Source organism: Podarcis cretensis (genome assembly GCF_951804945.1).
Source record: "Podarcis cretensis genome assembly, chromosome: 4".
Classification (NCBI taxonomy): Eukaryota; Metazoa; Chordata; class Lepidosauria; order Squamata; family Lacertidae; genus Podarcis; species Podarcis cretensis.
Window position 1 is genome coordinate 46013616 of NC_137173.1, and position 20402 is coordinate 46034017.

The 20402-nt window shown below is 41.4% G+C and overlaps 1 protein-coding gene across 2 annotated transcripts in view; it reads left to right on the forward strand.

Annotated features, from left to right (window-relative positions):
* Positions 1-456: 456 nt before the first annotated feature.
* Positions 457-20402, forward strand: part of ROBO1 (roundabout guidance receptor 1) — a 581397-nt gene continuing 561451 nt past the window's right edge. For both annotated transcript variants that reach the window (XM_079974735.1, XM_079974736.1), the window contains exon 1: positions 457-736. The gene's annotated coding sequence lies outside the window, so the exon portion shown is untranslated. The remainder of the gene's footprint in view (positions 737-20402) is intronic.

A 20402-nucleotide genomic window follows, 5' to 3' on the forward strand; every position in this document is an offset into this window, starting at 1 on the left:
GGAAGTCCTCTCGCTCAGAATCACTAGAGCTCAGTTTTAAATGTGCTTAAGGCTCGGGGGAGCCAAGGAGTAATTTGGAGAGTGAATCCAAGATCTTTCCATGAACCCTCCGCTACCCATCTGAGCATTCTTCGCAAAAGTTGTTAGTTTTAGCCTCTCACCCCTTTCCCCGCAACAATCCAGCACAAGGCAGCTGAAAACGGGAAAGGTGTGCACTGCCTTCTCCGGCATCTCTGCTGAATGTGGGTTTTATTCTGTTAAACCTCAGCAACACGTACCACCACAGCAGAGGTAACGAATCAATTCCAGGAGGGTTGCCCCCCTCCTTCGCCTCTCGTCTCCCCCTCCTCCCATTCATGGCTCCTCCAAAGCCGCTTGCAAATTGCTGCTTTGTAGTTTCCCTGCGATGGAGCAGTAGGACCCAGGGGCTTGCCTCAGCCACCAATAGAAGCTCATACTTGGATCTATTTGTATGCAATGCCTTCTGCTCTGCGCATTAATGGTAATACAGATAACGGGTCTGAAAGAATTCTCTTCTGAAGAAGGATTTGGTTTTCCGGAGTCCTGATACTGGGGAAGAGATCCAGTTTCATCCCTCTTTTCGAGTGAAAAGTCCTCTTGAATAGCTTGCCTGCTTGAACTCAACAGAAGGTCTCTGTATATGCTAAGGAAAGTTGCAAGGATTCTTTGAATCATGGAGCTGCTAGTTTTCTGACATCTTCCTTATCTCAGAGGGGTAAGTGCCTCAAGTTAACCAACAGATGGATTTTTACCCGTCCACAAGTGTCATGTTTTCTTTCCTTTTTTAAAAAAAGAGGGGGGCGAGGGAGGGAAGCGGTGCTGTATTGCAGTTATTCTGGATTTGAAACGGACGGGGTTCGTTTTAGGTGGTGGATCTATTTAGAGTGTTTCTTTTCTTTTCTTTTTAAAAAGCAACTGGCAGAGCGATTAAAAGATGAAACGCCAATGCCAATCTAACAAGTTTCTCTGATGCTCCCTTTATTGTCTGCTAAAGTTCTCGGATTACGAAGGGTAGGACTGCCACCAGGGCTAAGGAAGAAGTTGGAAAGCATCCCGGGCATGGGTTCAAAGGCACACGCTCGCTCTCTCTCTCTCTAAAGAGCAATTTTCACGTTGCATGGAGCAGCACAGCAAAAAAGGGGGGGAGCCGTCCCTCTCCCACCCCCCGCGCCTTGATTTATAGACTCAGTTGGGCTTGGAAAAGCAACTTTACAGAGTGATTATTTTTTTTCTCTAGTAAAGCTTCTTTGGTGGTGCAGGCAGGGACTTCCTGCTGCTGCTGTTTCTGAAGTGGGGTCTCGCTGTAGTACTTTGCAAATGCAATTTGGAGTGTATGTGTCTCCGTCCCCTTCTACCTTCCCTTGGCTTCCTCTTTACGGCGAGGGGGAGTGGGAATACCGTGCATACTGAATGCCCTGCAAACTCTCCTCTCCCCGGCACTATCTGCAGTTTGCGAAGGAAAGAAATTAACCCTTTAAGAACGTTTCACCTAACAGAAGATTTGTTCCTCCTCCCTTTCCTTCATAACCCTGGATTTTGTTTAAGAGTCAACCCCCTACACCCCCATGGTAGCTGGGGAAAGCATATTGCAGGTGGGGGAGCCGTGCAGCGTCTGCATTGTGGATGAAAGGCTCCCTACTGCCGCTGCTGCGAGCAACTTCCCCCTCCTCCCTCTCCCTCTGCGAAGGACAGGGCGGCTACGGGGCGTGGAGTAGGACTGCGCCGAGAGGCGCTCTGCTGCGGCCGCCTCCGCCTAACACAATGGAAAGAGCCCCCTATAGGCTGGCGCCTGGCTACTGGATGGAAAGTGTGTGCGAGGCAGAGAGAGAGAGAGATTGGGGAGCTCGCCTGGTGGGCTGCTGCTGCTGCCGCAGCTGCTTGTGCTGCTGCTGCAGTCAGTTGCCGCAGCCGTCAGTGCACCGTCTCTTCTGTCCGCTCGCACACTCCTCCCCCCCCCCCCCGCTGCGGCCACGACCTCTTTATTATTCGGGGGACGCAGGGAAAGAAATAGTTATATTGGTAGGACTCAGAGAATGACGGGGCTGGGCGGGGGCAGAGGCAGAGAGACAATCTGACTGACGCGCTCTCGAAAGGCAAAGGAATGTGTGTGGCCACCCAGGGCTTGCCCTTTTCCGCCTCCTTCCCGCCTCGTCCGCAATCCTCGTGTGGGGAGAGAAAGGTAAATACACTGGCGCCCGCTTCCGTTTTGTCCCCGCGTGATCCCCTCCCGCTCCTCTCAGGTAAGAGTCCGTTTCCCCTGCTTGCGAGGACTGCAGAGAACCGCTGAGGCGATGCAGCCCACGTTGTCTAAGGCTGCAGTTCCAACCGCGCTTTCCTTTGAGTCCCACTGAACGCTGTGGGGCTTCCTTCAGTGTCTACAGGGTTGCGCTGTAGAACTGTGTAATCCTAAACATGCATTTTTAATAATAATAATAATAATAATAATAATAATAATAATAATTTATTACATTTATATACTGCCCTTCCATCATGAGCTATTAGGGTGGCTCACAGGATAAAATACAAGGTAAAAAGCACAATAGTTAAAACAAAAACAACTGGAGAAGGCTGCCTGTTGGTTCAATAAATGCATACTCTCCAACTTTTTATGCCACCAAAGAGGGACACCCCACACCCCCCCACACACACCATGCCACTACTGAACCCTGCCACCAGCTCCCCCACCCCCACCCCCACCCCTTCTTCTTACCTTTGTTGGCTCTTTTCCTGCCACCATTGTTGCCTCAGCCGCCACCAGGAAGGTCAGTGCTGCTGTGGGGCCCGCCAGGTTGCTGCCACTGCGAGGTCTGCCAGGTTGCCCATGAGTACAGAGGCCAAGCATGGATGTGAAACAAAGCTACTGACGGCATTTTGCTGCCTGTGGTGGGTCAGCGCCAAACCCACCCAACTCAGTGTTCATGCTGCTCAAGGATGGTGAAGTTATCCTGACGCCTGAGGTGGAAAATCCAACAAGTGCTTCTCTGCCAGTAAGAGTTCAATAGGTATAATAAACCAGATAACTGCTGTTGGGGTTAAATTCCAGACCCCCACACTCATAAGTGAAATAGTATAGAAAGTGGGGAACACCATCTGCAAAGTCTCTAAACACCCGTTTTCTCCTGCTGTCTGGCTCCTCCCCCTTTCCCTCCACACAACTACAGTTGAAGCTCTGGCGCTGACAGGAGGCTGTGAGAAAGTAGTTATGGTGGTGCTACCTCTCATTGTGCTCAACCACAGGCTACCTGGTGGCATCCCACTGGTACACATGATTCCACATCTTACAGCATAGTCCATTAGGCCAACAGGTCCAAAGTCCGGTCAGGCTAGGCTCCTACCTCTGCAGCTGATCTAGGGGTCAGGGCACCTGGAGGTCAGTCCCACACAAACACAGTCCCAAAGAGCTCCCTGGGACATCCAAGCCATGGTCCACCCAAGGTGGGAAGCTGAGCAGACATATCACCTCAACTCTACATGCTGATTGCAGCATCTGGGCTTGATGAGGCATGTGAGCCTCACCTGCTCCAAGCCTACTCCAGCTGAGGAATCACACCCTTCTTCCCAGAGCTAACAAGTCCCACCTGGCCAGCTAATGAGCTGGACTATGGGCCCTTGCCCATCTCAGCATCCTGGAGCACCCTGCCTGCTGCTTCCTACACCTCAGAGCCTGCCATGTGAGACAGGTCCTTGTGCGCTGGACCCTGATTCCCTCAACATCCTCCTTCACTCTGTGAGTACTTTCTACACAACCTCTCCTCCATCCCCAGCTTGCCCCCCTGTGTCTCAGTTACCCCTCACCAGGATCCTCTTCCTTCTTTTCCTCCTTCCTGTAGTTCTGCCAGTTCATGACACTTGTGTCAGTTGTTAGGCAGGGAGGTTCAGCAGCCCACACAAAGCCCCACTGTGCCTCAGGTATCTTTCAGGTTTCTTCTCTGTCACTCATGTCCTCTTTGGGCTCTGGGGAGGGTCTGCACCTGAGTCACCAGGACTCTCCAGCTCTCTCTCACCATTTCCTGGTATAATTCTATTTATTTAATAATCTCCCAGCACCGTGCATATACACAGTTGCGTGCAAGCAGAACACATCAAGGGTGTGTGCACGCCTGTATTTGTATATGATAATAACAGCATTTTTAGAAAAGAATTTTCAAACTTAAGCTCTGTATCATGGAAAGTGATCAGAATTCATAAACATGGTTTCAGAAATAGGATTTCAATGTTACTTTTATGGCAGGGAGCTGAATTGTTTCTGAGAAAATGAACTCATTGACATGTGTAGCCATTACTATTTTGTGGACTCACCCATATTTGTGAGCTGTGAATGTTGAAAACATGGATGTTAAGAAGCTGCCTTATGCTGTGGCATGTTCTGGGTTTTGTTTTCTGGTGTCTGTTCTGACTGCTAGAAGCTCTCTGGAGTCTCAGGTGGATATTTAGTTAGGAATGACGCTTAGATGGCACCTGGAACCTTGTGTATGAAAAACATATGTTGTACAACTGAGCCTAGCTTCCCTGAATCAAAAACACACACACTTTCCAGAAGGGGGTTAGTTCTCTCAATTATGCCAAAGTATCTTATGGTTTAAAAATGCTCTATCCATTTTCATTACTATTATTAGTCAATTCATTTAATTAAAATGGTTCCACAGGAAGCATTCATTGTGGCTGCTTCGTACAGTTCATGTAGACTAATATGTTGCAGAATAATGCACTTGCAATAAAACAGCTGCTAACAGATAATTTTTCAAAAGATGTTGATAATGATGTGTACTTGAATGTGTCAAGACATTAGTAGGTACCACAAAACACCACACACATGAAGTGGTTTTAGAACATGAGGAAAGTACTGGAAAGTGTCTGCTAATACTTCATTTAAAGCAAGTATGATATATTTTGTTGCATTGATTTGGTGTATCCTGATGCTTCTGCATTGGTTATGTTTATAGAACGGACAGCAGCAATGTTAATATTTGAACTGGTCTCACATTAGTATAGTCTCACTGAATTCAGTGAATGCTTGTAAGTGTATCCTGGAAGCACTCAAAGGAATTGACCCAGCCCTAATGTAAGCCTTCTACAAAAAACTTGCTAAGCAGTGTTGGAAAGTGGGTTGGGGTTGGGTTCCAACTTCAAAAATATATTTCTTATGTAGCCTGTGATACAGATCTCCTAGTCTCTGGATTGGATTCAGATTGGATGCCCAGTAAAGGCACCATTCTTCTTGCTTCTCCTGGTTCAGTCAGCCTTCTGTGGCTGCCACTCCCAGAGTGACACTTGCACCACTTGACCAGCACATATTTACCACTTCCTCCCACTTCCCAAATATGCTGACATACAGGCGGATTGCCAGTAGTATTCCTACTTGAAGAGCCCAGCAGAAGGCCCCAAAATGGAGCATTCCAGGGATGTGACTGAACCAGACCAGGATCCACTAGCCATCGTTGCTCTCAAGGCTGGTGCTGGCTGGTACCAGACATGGCCTGAACCTAATTGCTGCACCAGACTGAAGCTCACACAGTGATCAGGCCCAATCTGCCTGCTCCCACCTTCCACTGCTGCTGCCATGAGTGGCCAAGCTGTAGATAGAGCAGTAGCTCCACTATTTCACAGAACCTTGGCAGTGGCAGCAAGCAACATGAATTGTTCTGTCAGTTTCCAGCAAAAGGAAATCAAATGTTTAGTGCATCTGCACAAGCTTCTGGAACTTCTGAGGAGGCTGCAGAATGTACACTGCTAATGAACTCAAGTGGGAGTTCATCCCTTGTAAGCCACAGTGTGAACAAGGGGCCTTTGGTGTTAGAACAGACAGGTGATGATAATGTCTTCTCACTGGGGCTAGAGTTTCTGCTCAACCTGTCTCTAAGAAAGGTGAAGTTTAAGCCCACTGGAAGGAGAGTGGATTTTAACCAAAGAAACAACTTGTGGTGACATCTATTCAACCATTGTGTTGTTCATAGTGTAGTTGGTTGTTATCACAAGTCCCCCCCTCCCCCGCTAATAGAACACATTTCTCTTAGTGCTGATATACTAGAGGTTATTCTGAGAAAATTGATTGCATCTTGCCTTATGGTCCTGGATAGTGGCTTCCAGAGATTTCACATGAGTGCTGTATAGCATAACAGAACCCTGTGGGTTTTTATAGCACAAGCAGCCAAACAGAGATCCACCAATGCTTCCCTCTGGTAATGGTATTGGAGAAAGGAGTGGAACCACCACCAAATGATGTCCCCATGTCCCAATTTGTGGTCAGTGGTATCAAAAGCTGCTGAAAGATTGAGTTGGGTCAACAGGGTGGCTCTTGACCTTTCTTTTTCTGATAAAGTTCATCAGTCAGGACAACCAAAGCTGTTTCATTGCCAAAATACAGCTTGGAAGTCGAACTGAAATTAGTCTACATAATTAATTCCATCCAGGCAGTTCTGCAGCTGAGCAGAAAGCACCCTCTCAATCCTGTTTCCCATTCCTTATTGGTCTTATTTGTTGTATATTATATTATTTGCTTTAAAACTTAAGCCATTGTTTTAAGCAGTAATTCAAGTTATCCACATAATCATCCCAAAAGGTTGTTTTCATTATATGAATTGTCTTCCACAGTTCATCTAAAATTTTGGTTTGAAATAGTTTCAAACCTTGGGGAAACTATTTTCAAAGTGAACTTCATTTTCAGAATGCAGGTTTTGAAACAGTTGGTAGCCTTTTCCCACCCTTCACTGGGAAGACTTGGTGCATATAATACTGGAGAGGGAAGGCAGCTGAGGCTTTCCCCATCTTTGAGCTTCACACCAGGAAACTGTTCAGCTGTTTAAGTTCTGCCTGTATGTAACCCAGTTATTTTCCAATAACTTAATGTCTGTTAAAAAGAAAAGGAAAAGGTTACCAGCCTTAGCAGACCTAACTTTGCTACAGAATTGCAGTTATACCTCTATGAAGGGGCAGGGGGAAGCATAGGTATGCTTTAAAGGATGAAATTAACTTCCAAAGGTCTTTATCTCCTTCTTCCAATATCTAAATTCTGTAACACCTAAATTAGTAAGTGATCACCATGATTGTTGACACAGCCAGCCAAAACAAAGTGGATTTATCTGAAAAACAGCAGACACTTGTGATTCACCACCCACATAGTGGGGACTTTGCAGGTCTCTGTTCCTGGGAGGAACAGCTTTCAGCTGAAAGTATCTAGGTGAAAATGCACTGATGAGTGTGATTGGTTGGGTGCAAAAATGTCACACTTAGCAGCCTTTCTGACTAGTTCACTGTCAATTACCCTAAAGTCTGCAGGGTGCTTGCAAGGGAAAAAGAGGAAAGGTCACCTATAGGCTGTACTCATCCCACTCCATTCTCATTATCTATGGCTCCTAAAGCTTCCATAGGAATACCAGAAGGTAAGACTTCAAATCTCACTGAACAGCAATGTTGCAGTACATTCTGAGTTGGTAGGTTTACGCTGGCAGGGAAGAAGTGAGTGGTGGAGGAAGAATGCTCTGTGTTTTTATGTTGTTTTCTCAGCTATCATTTTTTTAAAAAAATCCTCCCCCTTGGAAACAATAGAAAGGGAATGGAGCCATACCCATTCCAGAGTATGGCTAAATTCACTCTCCCTGGTTTGGGTTAGAGGGCCAGGACAGCTTTGGACCCAAGCCACTTGTATGCTGTGACATGCTCCCTTTGGGGTTCAACCAACATTAGTTGGGGCAGTGTCTCAGAGCAGCCAGCTGTGGTAGACAGGGATGCTCCTAGGTCATGAATCTGACCTTGCCCTATGGTCCTTGGAATGTCCTCCTAGGGACCATAGGACTAAACCCTAAAATAAGTTCTGAAGTCCTATTCCAAATATCTCCTGAACCATGAATTCACTGGGTTTAAGCATATGACTTTCTGTCTTAGCATACAAGAGGTAAACTTTACTACTGTCACATTGATGTTTTAGGAAGACTGTGCAGGTATATAAAGTTCAAAATGTAAATGTGAAAATATTTGATTATATTAAATGTGCTACCTAAAGTAAAAGAAGAAGCCAAGAGCATGTTTAGCAGCTGTAGGATTGTACACTACTTAAAAAAGGCCCTGGTGATTTTAAAAAAAAGGGACACAAATTTATGTAATTAGAACTGGAAGAACAGTTGTGAAATCATTGCGTTATCTATACTGACGTAAATGAAAAATCTTTGACTAAATTATTCCACTTTTCCAAATTTGGAACATGAATAAATGTGGCAGTCAATTACTTTGGCAGCATTTCCTAGTCCGTAACAGAGGTGTTATTGATTGGTTTCAATTAATGTATGCCAGCAAGTAAATTAACATAGCACCTGAGGCATAATTCTCTAGTGGATCATGTACACTGACTTTTCACCATTCCTGCTGTTTTGACTCCTGTTGAGAATATTGCTGGGAGGTATTGTGTTTTTAGTCTGGATGTGAACATTACCCATGGCTGTAATGACAGGTCATTTGCAGCAAACCCATGTTTCACTGCAGACTTGTCTCTTTAAGTGACAACTTATCAATGGCAATTCAATTAGTCTTAAAGAGTCTGAGATACATTTTACTTTCTGTGGTGCCAACTTTATTTTTGCATTTCTAATTCCACTGTAATTTGGATTGCTCTACATACACACACATACATTTTCATGTATACCAAGAAAAAAGTAAATAGTACATTATTATAATGAAAATACTATATTTTATTTGCTCTTGATTTGTCCCTCAATCATGTGATCCATTGTGAAATGTTGAAGGGATAGCTTAACAGCATGATTTTTTTCTTTAAGCATTGGTATGATTTACAACTGCAAGCTCCTTTAGTACCCTTGGGTGCAGCTCATCAGGCCCTGGAGATTTGAATTCAAGTAGCTAGGTGTTCCCTTACTCTCTTCCTATCTTGGGCTACAGCTTCCTACTTGCATTGTTTATTCTGATATCCAGATTCACCACTGCTTTCCTTTTGGGTGATGATGGAGGCAAAGTAGGTGTTGAGCAGTTGTGCATTGTCTTTGTCACCCAATAGCATTTCTCTATCTTCTCCACACTACTTGCTTGTTTTTCCTCTTGCTTAGAACATAGCAAAAAAACACACCAATATTTGTCTAGCACTGGAGAGTGCCAAGGAAGACACCTTGAGGAGAACATTCCAAAGCCAGGGGGTCGCTGCTGAAAAGGTGCTTTCCTCAGTATCTACCTGTGTGTGTGTTTGCATTTGCCCTTTCTCTAGCCAAGCATTTAAACTATGTAGTGTTCTAAAATCCTTCCAACACTTTTATTTATTGTGATGTTAGGTACTGGTAAAGAATTGGTGTAGTCTTTGGGACAAGATGATGAAGAGTTGTTCTTTGCTACAATAAGCGACCACCCATAATTTTACTCTCCCTACCTTATCATGACAGGTAACTTTGACTGAAAGCATTGCCCTAAAAGTATTGAGTCAGCACTGCAAGAACCAATAAAGCAGTGTGTACTGTGACAGGGTGAAAACCTCTGCATGGATGTGCTGATGCTCATGATATTTCAGATGGAAAATATGTCATTTTAGATGTATCTTCTCTTCCATCCCTCTTTTCCAAGAACCAGTCTCATTGATTGGTTTAAAGTTGTAGGACTAACTTCAAATGGTGATAAAGGCTCATGTTCCACATGCAGAAGGTCCCGGGTTCAATACTTGGCATCTCCAGACATGGGAATGTCCCCTGCTTGAAATCTACTTTCTGTATTTCTTGCCGTTTTTCTACTTTCCTTAAAATAAGTAAGTGAAATTATTAGAAGTTACTAGAGTGGCCACCATATATTTTTCCAGTTTTGATTTCCAGATAGAATGAGCAGTATTTTAGATAAGTCAAATTTAGCAACAAGCAAATCAGATAGAAACTGGAAATTGTGTACTGATTTCTCCCCCACCCTTAATTCTGCTCAGTTCCATTCATTCTCTTGGCTGCTGGTTTTATGAAATATCCAAGGAAGTTAATTGTAAGCTTCATCTTAGTGTTCAGGCAGCAGATTAAACCCTTGTTTCCAATGAGCTTTAAATCAATTGTGCTTTTTTAGCTGCATCATTTTAGATTTTATTCATTTTTCTCCATTTTTAAGATTTTATTGTGAACTGCTGAGACAGGCCTGCTGTGAGCAGTATATAATTAGTAAATATATGCCACATACGTGAGTCCACCTGTCAGAAAATATGCATTGATTTTTGCATTTTGGCAAGGTATGCTGTCAAAACGGAGGAACAAATTTTGGAACTGCTAGAAGTTTAAGTTTTAGCTTAACTCTATTATTCATCCAAGACTAATGCTTCTTACTGTGAAGTTCTAAGCATGTCTACTCTACACAGAAATAAGCCCCATTGAGTATAATCTAATATATAAGTACATGCATAGGACTGTTGCCCAAATGTAGCTTTTAGTTGCTCTGTCAAGAACTGTTGAAGATTTATAACCTACATTTTTTATATAAAATGTATTTGTTGGGTTTTTTCTTTAAAAAAAAACTGAATTGTGATTTTCTGAACTTAGTTTTAAACTATGCTGTGTCTTTAGAAACATTACAACATGTTTAAAATCATATCCAGATCATAACTGCCATTATGGGAAAATTATTATCCCTAAAGAATTTCTTCCACAGTAGAAAGAAATGATGAACCAAACACAGCAAGGAAAAAAAAAATACTGACTGCAATCGTGACTGATGTATGATTACATAGCTTTAATGGGACAAATGGCAAGAAAAATGACAAAGTGTAGTGACATCCCATTTGTGTCTGCTTCAAATAATACCTGGATACGCTAATGTTATGTTTTATGGTTATTTATCCCCTAACACTATTTAACACCACTCACCACCAATTTTCAAGACAAATGTGTTAAAAGCATTTTTATTTCCCTGCTATGAAAATGTGCTTTTTATAAATTTAGTTCCCAGGTCAATGGGAAGAAAATAAGATTTTGTAGCTTTTGAAAGGCCCATATTATTTACAGAGTTTAAAATGTCATAAAGCAGCTTGAAGCACTATAGGGAATCTTCAGTAATTGGAAAAATGTTTTCATACTAATGTTTGGATTGCTGGAATGTGGGCTATTGGTACATTTGGTGATAATAAACATGTATTTGCTTAAGTATTATTTCAGCATTGGCTTTTTAAAAAGGTACTTTGGTCAGTGTGCATAATGACATTTTAATGCACTTAAGGCATAGGCATCCTCCCTAATTACAGCTTATAGTTTGAACAGAATGTTAAGAGAACAACTAGGTTTCAAGAAAATACCATGAGTAAAAGGTGGAACAGATTCAGTATAGTTCTGTCTGCTGAAGCCAAACTATTACTAGCATGGCATCATTTCTGAGACCTTGATTCATTCTGATTTTTTGCCTTGGTGTATAAAGGTTCCTTATGACAACATAAATGGAGTCACTTCTAAACCCATAGCTGCTTTACTATGGATTACAGATGGTTTTCTTTTATATCTTTGAGTTAAGATTTGTTAGAATGAACTCTGGCAAAGTTACAGTGTTGACTTTCAGACTAATTAAAAGTCCATCTAAACTAAACAGTCTGCATGACATGATGGAAAGTAAAAAGTTAAAGAGCCAGACATATCTCCTGTCAATGAAAGTTCCATATATGGGATGTGGCCACAAAAAAAAGGTATTTTCATGCATCCTAGCTAAGCTTGCATCAGCTTGTGTTGGCACAGAAAAGTTCCTCTTCATCATGTCAGGTTCATAATTGGTGTCTAATTATGTTATAATGATAAATCACAAGACAATCATAAACTTATTACTAGGAAGTCAAATAATATAGATGTCATTCTTCTAGAAGCATTTTTTATTTGTATGGTTTTTATCAAAGTATGATGGATACTTACTATATGAGGTTAGACCGTTTAGCTGGGAAACCCAAGTGCAAATTTCTAGTTGCTATAAGATTTACCTTGACAAAAATTGCTGTATCTAATTATAATGAGGCTTTTTTGTTTGTTTTTTTAAGAGAAAATGTTCAGAGAAGCTGTGCTGGCCAGACAATAAAACTAGTGATTGAATCCAACAACATAAGCCTAGTTAATACTTCTGTCATCTTCAACTGCAACCTAACGCTAATATGGGTTCTGTGATGTGAAGGAGGTGGACAGAGAAAAGTATTTCTCCCTCTCTTAAAATACTAGGACTTTGGTTTTCCCCATGAAATTGTTTGGCAGTAGATTCAGGACAGATAACATAAAGTATTTCCTCACACAATGCATGATTTACTAATTCTGATAATGCCACATAATGTCTATTACCCAAATTAATAATAGGTCTATTAGTAAAGAGTGCTATGTGTAGGGCTGTTTTGCTCCCCATTTGCAATGTCATTTGTAGAGGCTAAATTGGGGAGGAGCCCAATTTTTGAAGGGGCTGTGAAAATGTCCACATTGTTTAGGTGAAAAAATCACAGCCTTCCTACTTATTAATCTAAATAAATGTTGCTGGATTCCAACCTCCATAATCCTTGACTACTGGCCATGCTGGCTGGGACTAATAGTAGAAACATCTGCAGGGCTCATCTTAGCTACCTTGATAAAGTGTTTCTATTCTGCGCACAACATCTCAGTGCTGTTTGCACACATTCTATGGAAAGTGCAGTTAGAGCAAGTCAGCAAGTACAAGTGGAACAGCCATTAATACCAGACTAGCTGGCTAGGTGGGTAATTAGCTAGCTAGCTAGTCAATATGTTGCTTCCCATAAGCCCCGCTCCCAACACAGACACATTGAGATCCCATAATTCTCAGGAAAGCATTGTTTAATGTCTGGATGAAATACAAAGATTTATTGGAAAATAAAACCCCTAGGTGGCTCTCACCTATGGAAGCAAAGGCCTTAAAAAAGCTTAATATGGAATCTAATTGGCCAAAATATTGGGAAATTCTGGAGCAGGAGGGAGATAAAATGAAATTGCAAAGCTATGAGAAACTTAAGGATAAGGTGCGAGACTGGTTACATTATTTTCAAATAAGAGAGGCCTATCATTTGGACAGGAAAATTGGCTTCCAGGTGGAAAAATCAAAGTTGGAAACAGAATTGTTAGAACCCAATGCTAAGATATTGTCGAGAATGTATAACTTGCTGTTGAAGTGGAATACTGAGGATGAAACGGTAAAATCTGCTATGATAAAATGGGCACAAGACGTTGGTCATAACATTATGTTTGTTGACTGGGAACAGTTGTGGACCACCGGTATGAAATTCACGGCATGTAATGCCTTAAGAGAGAATATTATGAAAATGATATATAGGTGGTACATGACCCCAGTCAAACTTGCAAAAATCTACCATTTGCCCGATAATAAATGTTGGAAATGCAAAGAAACTGAAGGGACATTCTTTCACCTTTGGTGGACGTGCCCAAGGATCAAGGCTTTCTGGGAGATGATATATAATGAACTGAAAAAGGTATTTAAGTATACCTTCTTGAAGAAACCAGAGGCCTTTCTTCTGGGCATGGTCGGCCAATTGGTGCCAAAGAAGGATAGAACTTTCTTTATGTACGCTACAGCAGCAGCAAGAATACTCATCGCAAAGTATTGGAAGACACAAGATCTACCCACTCTGGAAGAATGGCAGATGCAAGTAATAGACTATATGGAACTGGCTGAAATGACTGGCAGAATTCGAGATCAAGGAGAAGAGCAGGTGGAAGAGGACTGGAAGAAGTTTAAAGTCTATCTACAAAAACACTGTAAAATCTTTGAATGTTGAGGACATTGAAAAGGAAAGAAGGGGTTCTAGTGACTGAGTTAAATAAGAGCACAAAGGGAGGGATCAAGAATCAAAATGAACAAAGATTGAGCTTGCTGAACTAATTATTACATAGAATACAAGATCGGGAGGCGGGTGGAAGTAAGGAAAATAAGGTTTTGAAGGTTATAATTGGAAAGTGAGGGATTTCTTTTTGTTTTTTTTATGTTAAAATCTCCTTTTTTCTCTTCTTTTTTTTTGTCTATGTTTTCTTTTCTTTTGCAATGTTTGTGAAAATTTGCTTTTTTTGTTCTTTTTTGTGAAAAATGCAATAAAAATTATTTAAAAAAAAAAAAAAAAAGAGATCCCATAATTCTCAGACTTATTAAAGATTTCTGCCATTTTCAAAGACCACTTCTGGACTGTCACTATTCAGCAGGTGGGATTCAATCACATATTAAAGTACATTTGGCAGTCTTGTTGAACAAACCTATTCCCCTCCCTACAAAAAACTTAGATGGGAGCATGTACTACAGTTGGAAGCAACATCATCTAAGCTCCCTGCAATTAAATCAGAATAAATGTTCAATAAACAGGTTGTCTGGAAGCAACTAAACGGAACAGTGAAATATAGAAGCATGTCTGTTTATTTTAAAAACCCTATGTTTTGGAAAGGCATACAATTTAAAAATAATTACAGAAGACAACATTAACACTTTTTTAGATTGCTCATTAGCCATCAATGATCATTTAATCAATACTGGCTAGATGGTAGTGACATCAAAATTGCATAGCTAGTAATGTAGGTGGAGTATTGACATTTAAACAAATGCTTTAAAATAATGTGATTACCCTTCTAGATTGTATAGTAAGAATACCTGTGTGTTTGAACTTTTAAAAAAGTAAACTGATGAACTGTTTTCAGATATATTATAGAAAAATAGGACTGAGGGATTTGTTACCTGGCTCAGGTACTTGTTACCTGAGACAAAGTAACGCTCAAGTATTTCATTCAGGTGTGGGGAATTTAGGTTCACATTCCTGCTTGGCTATGTAGTTCACTGCATAGCCTTGAGCAAATAATTTTCTCCTAGTCCAACATATCCCATGGTGTTAGAGGGGTTTTTTCTTCTGGTGGCAGACGACAGACCAGTGTAAAACACTTATTACAACTATACAAAAACAACAGACACAAAGCATGTGGGTGTTCTCTCTCTGCAGGCAAATTCAAACTGCAACTTCTCCTTTCCAGAACTCACAGAAAAGGTTCTTAAAGTTACAATATTCTTTTTTGTTTCTTTGCAGAATGACTCCTAACACATGGTTTATTGTAAGACTTAAAACATTTAAAACTCATTGGTAGATGGGGAAAGGAATAACAATAATAATAATTTATACCCCACCCATCTGGCTGGGTTTCCCCAGCCACTCTGGGTGGCTTCCAACCAAATATTAAAAACAATACAGCATAAAACATTAAAATATTCCCTAAACAGTTGTCTTTTAAAAGTAAAATAGTTGGTTATTGCCTTGACATCTGCTGGGAGGGCGTTCCACAGGGCAGGTGCCACTACCGAGAAGGCCCTCTGCCTGGTTGCCTGTAACCTCACTTCTTGCAGCGAGGGAACCACCAGAAGGCCCTCGGAGCTGGACTTCAATGTCTGGGCAGAATGATGAGGGTGGAGATGCTTCTTCAGGTATACTGGACCGAGGTCATTTAGGGCTTTAAAGGTCAGCACCAATACTTTGAATTGTGCTCAGAAACGTACTGTGAGCCAATGTAGATCTTTCAGGACTGGTGTTATATGGTCTCGGCAGCCACTCCCAGTCACCAGTCTAGCTGCTGCATTCTGGGTTAATTGCAGTTTCCGAGTCACCTTCAAAGGTAGCCCCACGTAGAGCGCATTGCAGTAGTCCAAGCGGGAGATAACTAGAGCATGCACCACTCTGGCAAGACAGTCCGCGGGCAGGTAGGGTCTCAGCCTGCATACCAGATGGAACTGGTAGACAGCTGCCCTGGACACAGAATTGACCTGTGCCAAAATGTCCAAAATGACTCCCAGACTGCACACCTGGTCCTTCAGAGGCACAGTTAACCCCATTCAGGATCAGGGAGTCCTCCACACCAGCCCACCCCCTGTCCCCCAAGAACAGTACTTCTGTCTTGTCAGGATTCAACCTCAATCTGTTAGCCGCCATCCATCCTCCAACTGCCTCCAGACACTCACACAGGAAGAGATAATGCAGGTGTTTGTTCTAAATTATGGAATCATATGGCAGTTTTGTGTTTTGTTTTTGAATATGTTACTCTTAATTGCTTTTGTGTAGCCATACTTAGTAATAAGAAACATGGGTAACTACATTGGGTCCTTGAGGGTGTTGCATCTCAAGGGCTGTTGAATCTGAGTGGGTTCTGGGGAGTTTCTGCTTAACATGGCTGGTGTTCTGTCAATGTAGCCTAAAGAATCTGCATCACGAGTAGACAACATCAGCACCCTGGTAAATTTTTAGGATGTGGGTGATTGATAGACCCTTGGTTCACCAGGCACCTGGGAGCAATGAATCAGATGGAGTGATGGCTGGGGCATAACTGGCTCAAAACTCAAACTGCATCTTATTGAATGTAGGTGTGATGTTTTATAGCTTAAGTAGCAGTAGTGTTGGCAACAGAAAATGCTTCTCTGACACTATTGCAGCTTCACAGTACTAACCATAGGAGTTACAAGCAACTCAAGACCTTTTATAGCTTAGCCACCAGGGCATGTTCAAGAATCCTCTGAAATCTTGGAAGAATCTTTCTCATCCCCTGTGACAAAATTGGTTGTTACAGAACAGGCAAAATAGTAGGTGGCAAGGGAGTCGATATATATGCTTACAGTCAACTTGAATGAGAAATATACTCCACAGATTACAGATTACACACCCCTACCTCATAACAACCTGTACACTCAAAGCTTTGAACCTTTATAATGTGTGATATTAGAGCATGAAAACTAAATCAGCACCCAAACTTATACTTCCTTAGGACAAGGTTCCAGAACAGGTGCACCACAACCCCAAAGGCTCTATTTCTGGTCAACTGCCTGCTCAACTTTTTTGAGGTGGAGAACTAAGAGAGGGAATGGTTAATTATTCTCTTCCCAGCTGTCCCGCCCCCCTTGTGTTGCAATTAGGATTTTTAAAAAAGGTCCCTTCCCATGAATGGGACCTTTCCCCCTAAACCTAATTGCCTCCAAGGGGAGCTTTTATTGGGGGGGGGTTGCAGTAGCTCTCCTCTCCCTAGTGTTCTCACATTCAGACCCTGAAAATTGTGTGCTTCACCACATGGCATTTAGGCATAGAAAAAATCACATTCAGATGAATGGGGCCTTTTTTCTAAGCTTAATTGCCATGTAGGGGGGAAAAGAAGGGGAAAAGAGTGGGGGAAGAAATGCAATATCATCTAATTGTTATAGAACAATTAAATTGCATTATATTTATGTGCAAACAGAAAACAAATAATAGGAAACCATGTCATAATTATGACGGCAGAACTGTACAGGGCTTAAGGAGTTACATAAAAACTAGTAAGGTATGTTTTACTATTAGCATACTAGAAAGCCTAAATTTAAAATTGTTTGACCAAAGCTGTAAATACAACACCAAAGATTTCAGACCACAATTACAATGATGGCAAAACCACCATGCTGTTTTGTTCTGATTCTCAGTCCTAAAACCATCAAATCTTCCTGTGATAGATTAGCCCCCTTAAGGGCTGAAAGATATATATACACATTGGTTCCATCCATTTCTTTTTAGATGTGGTTCCATTGTGTATAACGCATAGCAACAGCTCAGCCTCATTTATTTGCCATTTCTATCTTGATCAAAGCCAATCATGATCAAATTTCAACAAAAGCAGTAATCCATCAATTTTATTAGCTAGAAGCATTCACTATGTTTCTCTTTTGTTTTGGTGAGGAGCAGGATATGAAGCCCACTGAGATATGAGTCTCATCAAAGGCTGACATAGACAAACTGCAGCTTCATATTTTCCATATAATATGCCCTGTCACAGATGAACAAGTAAACAAGACATCTACACATTTTTCCATAGAGGAGTATCAAGAATACAAAAGCAAAGGAACAAAACACTACATATGTTGCTTTCTGTTAACAATAGGTTTGCAAGTCTCATTCTCCTGTTCTAATCAACAAACAGACACTCACGTTTTGGTATGGGAGTGGGCAATGTCACATCCACTTCTACAAATGATATACTGAATAACTACGGGCAATTTCAGGTGAAGATTGCTTTGTGGTATGCATGTGTGCATCACTTCTGATGCACACTACTGCACATCCAGTATAGAATGTGGAAGACAGGATATATGTTTTGCTCAACATGACTTTTTCTTTCAAAAATATATGAAAGTTTAGAAATACGAAGGCTGAGCCAAGGTTTCGTGCCCTTCAGTTTTCATTTCATTTCATTTCATTTCATTTCAAAACATGTGTATTCAAAAGTCATCCAATCCTATGCCAAATTATTTGTTGTTGTTTAGTTGTTTAGTCATGTCTGACTCTTCGTGACCCCATGGACCAGAGCACGCCAGGCACTCCTGTTTTCCACTGCTTCCCGCAGTTTGATCAAACTCATGCTGGTAGCTTCGAGAACACTGTCCAACCATCTCGCCCTCTGTCGTCCCCTTCTCCTTGTGCCCTTCATCTTTCCCAACATCAGGGTCTTTTCCAGGGAGTCTTCTCTTCTCATGAGGTGGCTAAAGTACTGGAGCCTCAGCTTCACGATCTGTCCTTCCAGTGAGCACTCAGGGCTGATTTCCTTAAGAATGGATCGGTTTGATCTTCTTGCAGTCCATGGGACTCTCAAGAGTCTCCTCCAGCACCATAATTCAAAAGCATCAATTCTTCGGCGATCAGCCTTCTTTATGGTCCAGCTCTCACTTCCATACATCACTACTGGGAAAACCTTAGCTTTTACTATACGGACCTTTGTTGCCAAATTATTAGATGCACGTAAAGCTGTCTTGTACTGGTCCCTTTAACCATTATTGCCTACTCCAGCTGGGAGCAAGTCTGCAGAATCTCCAGCCTTTCAAGCAAAGGTCTTTTCCATTACCTACAACCTAGTCTTTTTTTTTTTTTTTTTTTTTTTTTTGCTAGAGCTGCTAGCAATTGAACCTGGGACAGTCTATATGCAAAGCATGTCCTCTACCAACTAAGCTACGGGACCCCTCCCCCACCATGCAATCCTTTTTAAAATTGCATTTCATGCTCTAAATGCTTCAAGCCTGGTAATTTGTTAGAGCTATAGGAATATCTTCTATATTTTTTCCAATCTTGTATATAATTAAAGCATTACTGAAGCTTCATGTTGAATTAAGGCATCGTTGATATTCAGGGAAAGATTATGACCGTAGCTTCTGGATGTCTGATCGTCAGGGATTATTCCTGCCATTTAAGTTTCAAACTTAGTCTGTTTTAGTTTTAAAGTGTCAAGTCTCTCTCTTTAATTTGTTTCATATAAAAATACCAATGCACCTTTTACCCCAGTTAACTATGATATGCCTGGAAAAGCCTAGGGAGTGTTGTAAATCAACTGAGCACCAAATCAGGTTCTGCTGATTGCTTACTTAGTGATAATACATCTTTATGAAATTCCAATGACTCAAAAGTGCAATGTGAAGTTTGAAGTACATGATTAAACAAATTAGGAAGCTGAAGATAGGAAGTTTTGTTGTACAGAGGCAATGTTAGTATTACATGCAATTTTTATAAAGCGCATAGACAGCTCAATCCTAGGTTTGTTTGTTTAGAACAAAATCTAATTTTGTGCAATGGAATTTACTTCCAAGTGTGTGCATAGGATTATTTCGCATTAGGCTTTGATCCTAAGCACATTTAGTGTAAGTAATTCTAACAGAACTCTGGGGCATTTAGTTCCAAGTTAGTATGCTTAGGATTGGACTGAAAACATGTAAAGTCATATAATATTTAAATACTTTTAAAAAACATCATCTAGTTGCATGAAAGAGAACCAGAAACCTGAAGGCTCAGATAAACTCAACAGTTAACATTCCAACCCATTTTGAATGCACAACAAACTAACAGAGGCCGATTTAGGGCAGCACAACTTGTTCTGCTACACTGGATGCTGAGCCTAGGGGGCACCCCAGGACATTGCAGCTATGATGTAGTGAATTGAGCAGAACGGAAGCGAGAGATGGGGGCCCTAACTTTTGGCCTCACATAGGGTGTGCTGAAATTTGAAATAACAAGGTCCACCCCTAAAACTAATTTTGATTTAATAAACTTTTTTTAAAAAATGATTTAAAATCTTTTCAGTGCTGTTCTCAATAGGGTTATACAGAGAGAGAGAGAGAGACAGCATATTTTTAGTTGTATCTATTTTAATTTGTGCTGTGAGCTGCCTTGGGTTCTGTGCTGGGAGAAAGGAGTTAGACTAATGCTAGCTAGTGGTAGATATTACCCGTTTAATTTGGGCATTCTTGAGCAAGTTTCTTTCACTTGCTGCATTTATGGCATGTGCCATTTGGGGAGTCGTTGAATAATAGTTTATAACTATTGCTACTTCTACTCAGCTTTCCTTTGGATGCAACACACACTGTTCCTTGATATTTGATGCATTTAAAAGGCAGTATTTTCAGGATGATTTGAG